A 12,491-nucleotide genomic window follows, 5' to 3' on the forward strand; every position below is an offset into this window, starting at 1 on the left:
AAGTCTTTATCTTTCTTCTTCTAACCTAAGGCCCATCCTTCAGTTTCTTACATTGCCCTGTGTGTTAGTCTAGGTAAACTAGAGAAACAAATCCACAGAAACTCAAAAATGTATAAGAGAGAGTTTTATATATAGGGTAAGTGTACATTCAGAAAGCATCCCAACCCCATCCAGTCCAAGCCCATAAGTCCGACTTAGCCTATATGTCCAACACCAATCTACAAAGTCCTCCTCAAATTCACAAAACACATGAAATAACGTCGAATGTAGGAGGATCTCAGGCCAGTGGATAGAAAGTCTTTGAATCCAGTGGCAGTGTAAGCATCTCAGCACTGGCAGGGGTCTCCACACAGCTTCTCCAGCACCCGGGGCTGCATCAGGGTAAGTCCATGTGGCTTCTCCTCAGGGATGTCTCAAAGGAAGTGAGTCTTGCCAGCTGAAGCAGGGAACTGGCTAAGGCAGCTACAACCTGGTGAAGAGAGCAAGAGACCCGAGAACTAGGAAGGTGTGGCTCACTGAGCCATTTATCTCTCTGCCCTTCAATTCATCCCACATGTGTTTATCGGCCAGGTTGACACAATAAACCTTAACTATCTCACTCTGTTTCTTAGCTATCTATGGTGGGGTACACCCCCCCCCAAAAAAAACACTCTGCTGGGCGGAGCTTTTGGAGTACACATTTTCCCTCGCTAGGTGAGCATTGAGCAACTCACTTTGAATTAGTGCACCCAATAGTCATAGTAAATTTTTCCATAAAAGCAGTTTCACTCAAACCACATTTTTTTTTGTGATGGTCCATTTAAGAGAACAGCAGGTGGCTGTGAAATTTTATTTCCTGCTTGGGAAAAATGCTGCCGCAGCACTATGGGAAAAACTCGAGTGTACGAGTGGTTTTCTCATTTCAAAAAAAGTAAAATGTTGATTGATGACAAACCACATTCTGGATGTCCATTAACTTCCTGAGCAGACAAAAATGTCAACAAAATGCATGCCCTTGTACTCAAAGACTGATGACAGACCACTGAAGAGATGGGGAAGTTATCTGGACTATTTTGGAGCTTTCTTCAGTGAATTTTAATGGACGATTTGGGAATGAGAAGTGTTGCTGCAAACTGTGTTCCTCAGGGTCTGACTGGCCAGGAAAAAGAGCACTGAGTGGAAACATGCTGTGCTTTGAAAGAACAGCTCTAAAGCGACCCATACTTTTCCCCCAAGGTCATTACTGGTGGCGAGCTGTGGTGCTGTTTTCATGATCATGAAAGCAAACATCAGTCAAGCCAGTGGAAGATGCCACCATCACCTCGGCCCCCAAAAGCTCATCAAGTGAAATAAAAGATCAAGACAATGCTCGTTTGTTTTTTTGATGTGAAAGAGTTGTTTTTTTTATGTGAAAGAAATTGGAGGTGCATTCCACCAGGTCAGACTGTTAATTAAGCTCTCTATTTAGAGATTCTGAAAAGATTGTGTAACAGTGTGACAAAAAAAGGCCTGATTTGTGGCAGATGGGCCTGGTATTGCCACCATGACAATGCACCTGCTCATGCAGCCCTCTCAGTGTGCCAGTTTTTGCAAAAAACAGCATGCCTCTCTTGCCCCACGCATCTTACTCACCTGATCTCACTCAGTGTGACTTCTTTTTGTTTCCTCTGATGAAAAGGGACGTGAAAGGACAGTGATTTGATGATGATGTAAAAGAGATGAAGAAAAAAATGAGAGGGGTGGGGTCACTCATCCAAACAGATGAGTGTGAAAAATGCTTTCAAGAATGGAATCGCAGATTTGACAAATGTATTAAGTGTGGTGAAGAGTACTTTGGAGGTGATGATGGTGTTTTGTAAAAAAAATTTAAATATATAGCTTTGAAAAAAAATCTGGCTTTTTTGGGGTGGTACCCCCTCGTATCTAGTCTTGCTATAATAGAAAAAGCACAATGAATGCCTTTAACAAGCAAATTAATTTTTTTCACTCTTTATTGGTTTTTGTAGGTGCAATTGAGTTGCTCTGCAACCACATGTACAAGAGAAGGAAACGCTGACCAGTCCTGAATCATTTTCACAATGATTGTTATGTTTAAGCCCATTGTTGCAGCCACTATGTCAACCTTTCTCATTGAAGATCTCCCTCTTTTGTGCTGATCCTCCACTTTGATAACTCTAACATCCTTCTTTAGGGATAACATGTTCAAATTATATGAGAGGAACGTTCACCCTCCTTGCATTTAAACATTCTGGCTGTACTTCTTCAAAGAGATTTATTTGTTCTCCTGACAGTCCATGTTATATTCAATATTTGTCATGAGCACCCTAATTCAAAACATCAATTAATTCTTTGATCTTCCTTATTCATTGTCTAGCTTCCTCATGCATATCAGGTGATTGAAAATACCATGGCTTGGGAGGAGCGGGGAGGGTAGGGGAAAAATGAGGAGCTGATGCCAGGGGCTTAGGTGGAGAGAAAATGTTTTGAGAATGATGAGGGCACGTACACATGTGCTTTACACAATTGATGTATGTATGGATTGTGGTAGAGTTGTATGAGCCCCTAATTAAATGATTAAAAAAATTTTACCATGGCTGGAATCAGACAAACTTTAGTCTCTAAGGTGAAATCTTTCCTTTTCAACACTTTAAAGAAGTGTCTTACAGTGGATTTGCCCAAAGCAATATGTCACTTGATTTCCCGAATGTTGCTTCCAAGGCACTGATTGTTGATACAAGAAAAATGAAATTTTTGATAACTTCAGTATTTCCTCCATGCATCATGATATTGCTTACTTATTGGTATAGTGGGGAGGATTTTTTTTTATGTTGGCTGCAAACCATAAGGTTAATTGTTCAAACCCACCAGCTACTCCACAGGAGAAAGACCTAGTAATCTATTCCCATAAAGATTACAACTTATGAGACCCTGTGTGGGAGTTGTATTATGATCTGTAGCATGAATCAGAGATGAGTCAGAATCCTAGTCTAGATGACAACAGACGAATCCCTGTTCGTGCTTTGAGTTTAACCAGGGGTGTTGCCTCTTTAGATGGCAGCTTTCACCCTTGCCTACCTGGTAGGAATTCCTCAGACATACTCTATCAGCATGGTGATATGAGCTAACAGAGAGTTTGTGGTCCCAAGTTGTGAATACAGATTTGTATTTATTCCCCCACTAAACTATAAATTCTATAATGAAAGAGACTGAGTCTTCTTCAGATTTGTATTTCAAAGTCTGGAGTCCGGCACAGAGTGGCCTCTCAAAAACCAATAAAAAAGCAACCTCCAAACTCAATGCTATCAAGTCAATTCCGACTCATAGCAACCCTATAAGGCAGAGTAGAAACTGCCTCTTTGGGTTTCTGAGACTATATAACTATTTATGGAGTAGAAAGCCCCATCTTTCGCCCCCTGGGCGGCTGGTAGTTTGAACTACTGAGCTTATGGTTAGTAGCCCAAGGAATAAGCCTACACGACCAGGGTTCCACTAAAAAGCATGAAGACATGGATGAATCCAGGAAAGGTATATAACCAATTACAGTTTTTCCCTTCTGTGAACTCTTTGTGAATGGTGATTCTATATAACACCCTTAGGTCATGCCTGACTGACTAGTAAATTTGCATTAACATTTCTTTTACATCCAAGATTCAGCTAGAAAAAAAATTGTAAACACTAAGTGTCTTCATGTTTACAGTTGAGGAAACTAAGGCACACAGAAGTCAAACCACCCTCAAGAGTGTCTAGTTGGGCCAAGATAAGATCCTAGACTCCTATGACTTGATTCAGAACTTTTCTTCTCTTACTTCACTGCCTACTTCAAGTGCCTGTATTTTCAGATATCAGCAGTCCCCAGAGTATGAATGAGATTAGTTCCTAACTGTGTCATTAAGAAGCTGTATGTAAATCAGGCAAGGTGTCAGTGGGTTATGTATTGGGAGAATGTCGGCTCCCATAAAGATGTACAGCCTCAGAGACCCACAGGGACAGGTCTACTCTGTCCTACAGGGTTACAGTGAGTAGGCATTGACTTTGTTTAGTGCAAGAGAAAACTTGAAGCCCTTTCAATGATTTAAAAGCTGCAAGTGCAACAAGTGAAGGTGAGTGTGATGAAGAATGTGTTGTTGGTCGGTTCAGTCTTTTCAAAGTGAGGACAGATTTGCATAACATCACATCACAGGGCAAGTACCAGTGGTGCTTCAGTTAGATACTCAGATTTGGGGACCGCCTGCACTTTGGATCTTGTTTCTTTGGGGAATGCAGCCCTTGCTTCTGGCTTGAAGAAATAAGCAGTTCTACCTGCAGATAACTTCCAGTAGAAGCTCGACTCCTTTTGGAAGTGATTGTCCTCTGCTCTTTCACAAAGAAGGGTAAACGGAGTGCCTTGCATGTTGGATTCATTCGGCTTGCTGCATATAAGCGCAGACAATTTTAGATGGAAAGAGAAATTCATCTTCTTCTCTGACCCCTACTGAGAGAGTGAACCCAGCCTCCGACACTAGATCTGCTTGACTAAGTAATGCACCTCCTGGTGGGAGTTTATAAAATACGATCCACATGTAAATTCACAAGGCATTTGCTGGTGGAGGTAGGGTGGGTGTTTAGAAAGCAAACCGAAAAGCTGAGAGTTATTTCCATGATCTGCTTTGCCTATTACCTAGACTTCTTTTAAAACCAAACCTGGTTTGTGCATGCTTCTGTTTCCATCCTTAACCTGTTCTTTCTATGCACCTGCCTCCGTGTGTTAGAATGATCTTCTGTAACTTGTCTTCAGTGTCTTGCCCTGATCACAGACTGAAGTTTACTCTTGTTATAGGACATAACCCACCTAGACATTTGATTGACTTGAACTGCTGTATTAAAAAAAAAAAACCCAGGCGGACAGACAACAAAAAAGTGGGTGAAGGGACAGGGCAAGATACAAAATATTAACAATTTATAAATTATCAAGGGTTCATGAGGGAGGGAGGGCGAGGAGGGAGGGGGGAAAATAAGGAGTTGATACCAAGGGCTCAAGTAGAAAGCAAATGTTTTGAGAATGATGATGGCAACAAATGTACAATGTGCTTGACACAATGGATGTATGGATGGATTGTGATAAGAGTTGTACAAGGCCCCAATAAAATGATTTTTTTAAAAGAAAAAAAATGTCTCAAGATCAATGATCTAAGCTTCTACTTTAAAACACTGGATAAAGAGCAAATTAACCTAAGGCAAAGGCAAGAAAAGAATAAAGAGTTCAAGAAATAAAGAAATGTTTGATGGTGGTACCAATTGTACAGTTATGCTTGATCAAATTGAATTATGGATTTTTATAATAGCTGTAAAAGCTCCCAATAAATGATTAATATAAAAGATCAAAAGATTGGATTGGGTGGAGGACTGAGACGGTGAGGCAGCTCTTCTGTACCATGCTGCCGTCCACTGGTTAAGGCCTCTGAAAGTGAAGGGTCGCCAGGGCAGAGGATGCCCCTCTGCCACCTTCAGAGGGGCAGTCCTGTGCTGGCCGACACTGAAAAAAAAAAGGTTGGAGGGGAAAAAAAACATCAAAAAAGCATCATATTATTTTTAAATTGTCGTTAAAAGATATGTAGGAAAATACTTAACTTTCTAAGATTTCTTACATGTATAATCCAGTAATATTAATGATATTAGTAATACTGTGCAATGTTGTCTTTGTTAGGTGCCTTCTAGTCAGTTCTGAATAACAGCCACCCTATGTCCAACTCAAGGAAACACCACCCGGTCTTGTACCACCCCCACAGTAGTGCTTATCTCTTTGAGCCCATCATTGCAGCCAGGTGTCAATACATCTTGTTGAGGATGTTGCTCTTTTTCTCAGCCTCCGTGCTTTATACCAAGCATGATTTCCTTTTCTAGGGACTGGTTTCTCCTGGTAACATATTCCTTGCCTCCAAGGAGCATTCTGGCTCTACTCCTTCCAAGGTGATTTGTTTGTTCTTTTGGCAGTCCCATGATACTTTCAATATTCTTCCCCAGCACCATAACACAAATGCATCAAGTCTTTGGTCTTCCTTATTCAATGTCCAATGTTCAAATGCTTATGAAGTGATTGAAAATAGCCTGGCTTGGATCAGAGACACCTTAGCCTTCAAAGTAACATCTTTAACATCAACAGTTTAAAGAGGTCTTGTGCAGTAGATTTACCCAATGCAATATATCCTTTGATCTTTTGATTGCTGCTTTAATGAGCAGTAATTGTGTATTCAAGCAACACGCCATCCTATAGTCCCTCAGGTTTTCTGTCACTTGTGTTCAGTGCATCAAATCTGTTCTTGAGATGTCCTCAAAAGTTAAGAGGGCTATACCCAGGGTTGTAGTTTGGCTTTCATTGGCTTATTTTGATTTTCTTCAGCTTCAACCTGAGCTTACATTTGGGCAGTTGATGGCCTGCTCCACAGTCAGCCCCTGATGGTGATCTTGAGATTCTCCAGTGCCTCTCCCCACAGATGTCGTCAATTTGATTTCTGTGCGTTCCATTCTGAGAAGTCCACGCGTATAGTCGCAGTTTGTGTTGTTGACAAAGGCATTTCTATGAACAAGTCATTGGTCTTTCTGTCCCCAAGACCATACTTCCTAGCTATTGCTCCTTCCTCTTTGTGTCTAACTCTTGCATTCCAATCAACAATAATTATCAATGCATCTTAATGGTGTGTTTGAGCCATTTCAGACTGAAGATGTTGATAAAATTCTTCAATTGTGGCATCATTTGCTTTGTAGTTAGTACATGCATTTGAATGATAGTGGAACTGATTGGACTTCCTTGTATGGGGGTAGATATGGTATCACAGACAGCGTTGTCCTCCAGGGCAGATTTTGAAATGTCCTTTTCTTTGATGCACACATTGCCATTCTTTTTGAAGTTGTCAATTGTGGCATAGGAAACCACATGATTTTCAGATTCAAAACCGCCTGCACCAGCCTATTTCAACTCACAAAGGCCCAGGATATGGGTATTTTTATATTCCGTTTAATTTTTGATGAGTTCCAATTTTCCTAGAATCATACTTTGTACATTCCAAGTTCCAGTAATTGACAACTATTTTCCGCTGTTTCTTCCCATTTTCAGTCATACCCGATGAGCAAACCAAGGTCCTGAAGGCTTTGCTCCTTCCACATGACTGTAGTTGACGGACTTGGGACGTATTTTGAGTGCCTTCCACCTGAGGGGCTCATCTTCTGGGTCTGTTTCTGACAATGTACTGCTGCTATGTATGAAATGTTCAGTATCTGACAGTGTTTTGCTGTCACTGATAAGGGTTTCAGTGGTTCATTCCTCAGACGTGGACAGCCTATTCCTTCACAGTTTGTTCTTAGTCCGGAAGTTCCGAAACTTGTTTACTTTGGGGTGAACCTGCTGGTGGAAATGCCAGTGACGTAGCTCCCAGCATCACAGCAACATAAAAGCCACATCACAGGAAGGGGTTGTGCCATAGGCAACACAGCAGTGGAAGGGGGACAATTAGGGGTGTACAAGCACTAGGAAGAGGAGGGATTAAGGGGTACACATGTGACAAGGTGGGTGGATGCTATATTCAATATGGCAGCTTAGCCTTAGTTGTCTTTGAGTGGGCTTGACCTTTACTCTGGGTTCTCCAGGGCAATCACTATCCTTATCAGTGGGGTGTGAGCCCCACCTACAGTGGAACAGACAATAGTCTGATTGCTCTGTATGGCTGATACCTTCAGGAAGAAAACTTCTAAGCAGCTGAACTCACAATGTGCTGGCAAACAGCATGACAACCTGGGGAGAAACCTTTCTGTTTCTAACATGGCCCAGCCAAGCTGATCCATATTTTTGGAGGGGCACAGTTAATTCATGGCACCTTATTTGTAGTTTCATTGGTATGGTCTGTGTTTTTCTTGGTTTTGTCTGTTGTCCGTGAGCTCTGTGTTTTGTTTTGTTTTGCTATGTCTGAGTAGGCAGGGTGTGCATGCAGCTTGTCTCCAGGAGGCTTGGGTAATGCTCCAATGTGTGAGTGGGGTCTCTGTTTGCTGTTCTTGCACAGTGCCTGAAAATATAGCTGTCAGTGCTGGTGAGAGGGTATGTTTGTTTGTTCAGTCACATAGGAATCTCCCCGGTTGGTGAGTTGGGTATTTGTTGCTAGTTGGTTGAGATGAGAGTGCCCAGGTCATCAGATTTATCCATTCTTTTAGTAGTCCATCCATGGCTTATTTAATAGGCTCTACAACACCCAAACTAAAAGGCATCAATTCTTCTTCAGTCTTTCTTACTCATTGTCCAGAGGGCTCATGCACATGAGGGGACTGAAAAGACCATGGCTTGGGCCAGGTACATTTTAATTTTCAAAGTAGCATCTTTGCTTTGTAAAGTACAAAGCATCCCCTTGCTCTGTTTGAATGACTGCCTCTTGATCTCTTAGAGGTTCAGCATGAGTAAAATTAAGGGTTACAGAATTCCTTTTTTTCGCAATGTTATCCATAATTTTCTGTGGCCCATATAGTCAAATGGCTTTGCATGGACAATAAAATACAAGTGAACATCTTTCTGATGTTCTCTGATTTCAGCCAAGATCCATCTGGCATCAGCAACGATATCCTTACTTCCATGTCCTCTTCTACATGATTTAAAATCAGGAAAGGTGTGCCTCAGGGTTGTATCCTTTGAACATATCCATTTAATATGTATGTGGAGCAAATAATATGTGAAGCTGGAATATATGAAGAACATGGTATCAGGAATAGAGGAAGATTCATGAATGTTATTAACATCACTATTAACAACCAGCAGTATGCAGATGATACAACCTTGCATGCCAAAAGCAAAGAGGGCTTCAAGTTCTTACTGAAGAAGAGAAAAGACAATAGTGTTAATTATGGAATAAGACTCAATGTAAAAAAAACAAAAATCCTCACAACTATGCCAAGAGACAACATTGTGATAAATGGAGAAATGATTGAAGTTGCTAAGGATTTCATTTTGCTTGTATCCACAGTCAACGCCTATGGAACCAGCTGTCAAGAGATCAAAAGAGGCATTGCATTGGGTAAATCTGCTACAGACTTCTTTAAAGTGTTGGAGAACAAGGATATCCCTTTGAAGACTAATGTGTGCCTCACCCAAGCCATGTTGTTTATAATGGCTTTATATGCGTATCCAAGTTAGATAGTGAATAAGGAAGACGAATGAAGAACTAATATGTTTGTATGTACAAATGTACTTGAGACAATGGATGTAGGTTCGGACTGTGATAAGAGTTGTACGAGCAGCTCAGGAAGAGAAAGTATTAAGGAATTCATCATTTGGCAAATGCAAATCAAAATGACAATGAAATGCCACTTAAACATACAAGAAGGCTATAATAAAACAGGTAATAAAAATTGTCTAGGATGTTGAAAAAAAGAATATAGTTGAATTATAGTATTGTTGAATAATATTGAAAGTACAGTGGACAGCCAGAAGAACAAACATGTATCTTGGAAGAAGTACGGCCAGAGTGCTAAGTAGGCACGAATTTTGGGTATGTTATCAGGAGAGAGCAGTCCTTGGAAAGGGGCATCATAGTTGGTAAAGCAGAGGGTCAGCAGGAGTAAAGGAAGACCCTCAATGAGATGGATTGACACAGTGACTGCAACAGTGGTTTCAAACATAACAACAGTTGTGAAGATGGTGCAGGGCTGGGCAGTGTTTCGATCGGTAGGACAGCTCCGAGTTAAAACTGACTCAATAAGACCTGCTGACAATGTGTCCTCTTCTGAATGGGCTTCAATTTCTGGAAGTTCCTTGTTGATGGACTGTGGCCACCAATTTTTAACTACCTTTAGCAAAAGTTTACTTGGGTGTGATATTAATGATCTGGTTCAATAAAGTCATCCTGTTGGATAACCTTTCTTTGAACTTGACACAAATACAAATCTCTTATAGTTTCTTGACGTAGATTACTGATCACTTCCAGCTGTTAGTTTTTTGAAGCATCTCATTTAGTATTCTGCGAATTCCTGGAGCCTTTTGTACAAAAAAGCATAAATATAGTCAACATATATGTTTCTGGAGGTGTCATTTCAAAGCTCATGCAGCTTTGTAAGCACACACATACACATACACACACACACAAAGACAAATTTGAGGATGGTGGGGGGAATTCCATGGAATTTCATTGCATAACCAGAGATTTTGTTTTTATGTCAGATATTTACCACAGAAACTTCGTAAACAACAGAACACTCCATTTTTAATAATACTATTATTCTGAATCAAATTTTTCCTTCTTTATGCTTGTCATAAAAATTCTGACGTCTGTGATTCTCATATAAGCTACTCGGAGACTGATGTGTCATGGATCTTGCCTTCTGGAGACTGAGCAGGCTCAGAGACTTGATTCCCCTCAATCCATCCTTCCTGCAGCCTCTGGGCATGTCTGTCCAGGTAGCTTCAAGCTTCCAGTAGGGGTTGCTCTTGTCTCATACAAGGACTGATATTCCCAGTGGAATTGGTTATCACGTCAGCTCATTTCTAACCTTTGCCCTTTCCCAGAATTTAATCTGCTTAAATTTATATTGGCTATTTGCTCTTGAGTTTGCTGTAAATTTAAAATTAAGTTACTGTTTAATACATTAAAGTGCTATTTTGTTTGCTGCCACTGTACTGATTAACATTAATTTCCCAGAGAATGTGTTCTGAATATTAGTGAGCTTGTTTTGGGGGAATTCATGATAATTTTATTGTTCCAAACACAATGGAATCTCTGATTACTTCATAAAAATGCATGAAGTGAATTCTTATGAGATAGGTTCTAGAATCAAATCAGGACTTTTGGAGAAATTGCAACACTGGACTTATATACAAGTTTTACCTTTCAAATGTTGTTTTTCTCCTGGCAGAGATGTGTTATATTTGCATTTTTGAGCCTGAATAATTCCAATTCCATTTTCATTATACAAACCCGAGAGGAACACTCACTTTGTTTTCACTGATTAGTTATACAATTATTCTTTTCAGATACTACATGAACCATGAACCATAATATTATATTCCTTGCTAATACATTTTGGCAAAAGTATTTACATGAAAACACAATACATAAAAGTAATGACTTTCTCAAATGAGTACACGGCTGCCATGAAGCAATCACCTTTATTTTAATACACGTAAAGTTCATTAATATTTTTTCTCAATTAGCAAAGCGACTTTTCCAAATGAACAAATGAAGGAAAAACACTGCCTGTTTCATCCCAACCTGACTGATTTGCCTTTTATTACCGGATGCTTATTTGGGGAGGAGAAGGGGGAGAAAAGGAAATGTTCCATTTTAATAAACTTGATGCAATGCTGACTCCTAGGGGATTAGGTAAGATTCTGATGCACTTAATTCCTTTTCAGTTAGTTGCGAAGTAAAGGTAAGATTTGAAACCAAAAGCCTTTGACACAAAGACACCACCTCCAAGACGGTTTCATGTTGAAAGGCGGAACGTGATGCCCTAATGAACAAATCCTTCAAAACTTAATTTAAACAAAATAATGTTGCTTTTCCCTCTCACTAAAATGTTTAAATCCCCGATTATGTCATTGGACACAGAGAGTTGGGTTGAGCCTTGTATCTATAAGTAGAAAGGTTGTTTTTTCAGAAATAAACTATAGTGAACCTTTCATTCAAATTTATATACTCTAGCATTCAGATTGAGTAAACTCAACTAGTTTTTGTATTGGTTATTCATTTAATACGTATTTTTTTCCCTTAAGATAAGTCTGGAAACTGATTGCAATGATCAATGTATTAATCCCGGGGGCAAACAACAGAAATATGTGGGAAGGGAGACAGCAGATGGTGTAAGATATGAAAATAATAATTTATAATATATCAAGGGCTCATGAGGGTGAAAGAGTTGGGGTTGGGAGGAAAAAAATGAAGAGCTGATACCAAGGGCTCAAGTAGAAAGAAAATGTTTTGAAAAGGATGATGGCAACATATGTACACATGTGCTTGACACCATGGATGTATGGATAGACGGTGATAAGAGTTGTATTAGCCCCCAATAAAATGATTTTTTTAAAAAGATACCAGTACAACTGGGAAAGTGAGACGAGCTGTGCACACACTGAATGGCTCAAAATGTGGGTTTATAAGCTATGTTGGATATTCCTAATGAAAATTCAAATAATAAGAATATTAATTGCCTTGTATCTTTATGGGTTCCTGATCCATAATAAAATGCTTGACATCATCAAATCAAATTCTTAGAATACCATTTATCATTCTTCAAATGAGTTGTAATTACTAGTTAAATAGTGTTTCTAGGAGTTAAGGTTAGGATTGAAAAGTCCATCTTCCAGTATTGATCTTCTAGGATACGGGAACACTGAATTTTTTTTTACTGGAGGCTAGACTAAGTGAAAATGCATTATTCATTCATTATATGGAAAATTATCAGTATCCTTTCTCTTTCTTTTTTTTTTTAAAACATTTTATTAGGGGCTCATACAACTGTTATCGCAATCCATACACACATCAATTGTGTAAAGCGCATTTGTA

The 12,491-nt window shown here is 39.7% G+C and overlaps 1 non-coding gene across 1 annotated transcript; it reads left to right on the top strand.

Moving 5' to 3' along the window:
- The first annotated feature begins 5,354 nt into the window (after nt 1-5,354).
- Nucleotides 5,355-5,495, top strand: LOC115868920. Its single transcript, XR_004045878.1, has one exon. It is a non-coding gene; the product is annotated as a small nucleolar RNA SNORA47 (small nucleolar RNA).
- The last annotated feature ends 6,996 nt before the right edge of the window (nt 5,496-12,491 follow it).

This window comes from Echinops telfairi, unplaced genomic scaffold (genome assembly GCF_000313985.2).
Source record: "Echinops telfairi isolate 266 unplaced genomic scaffold, ASM31398v2 ScPeMD7_18;HRSCAF=68, whole genome shotgun sequence".
NCBI classification, from domain to species: domain Eukaryota; kingdom Metazoa; phylum Chordata; class Mammalia; order Afrosoricida; family Tenrecidae; genus Echinops; species Echinops telfairi.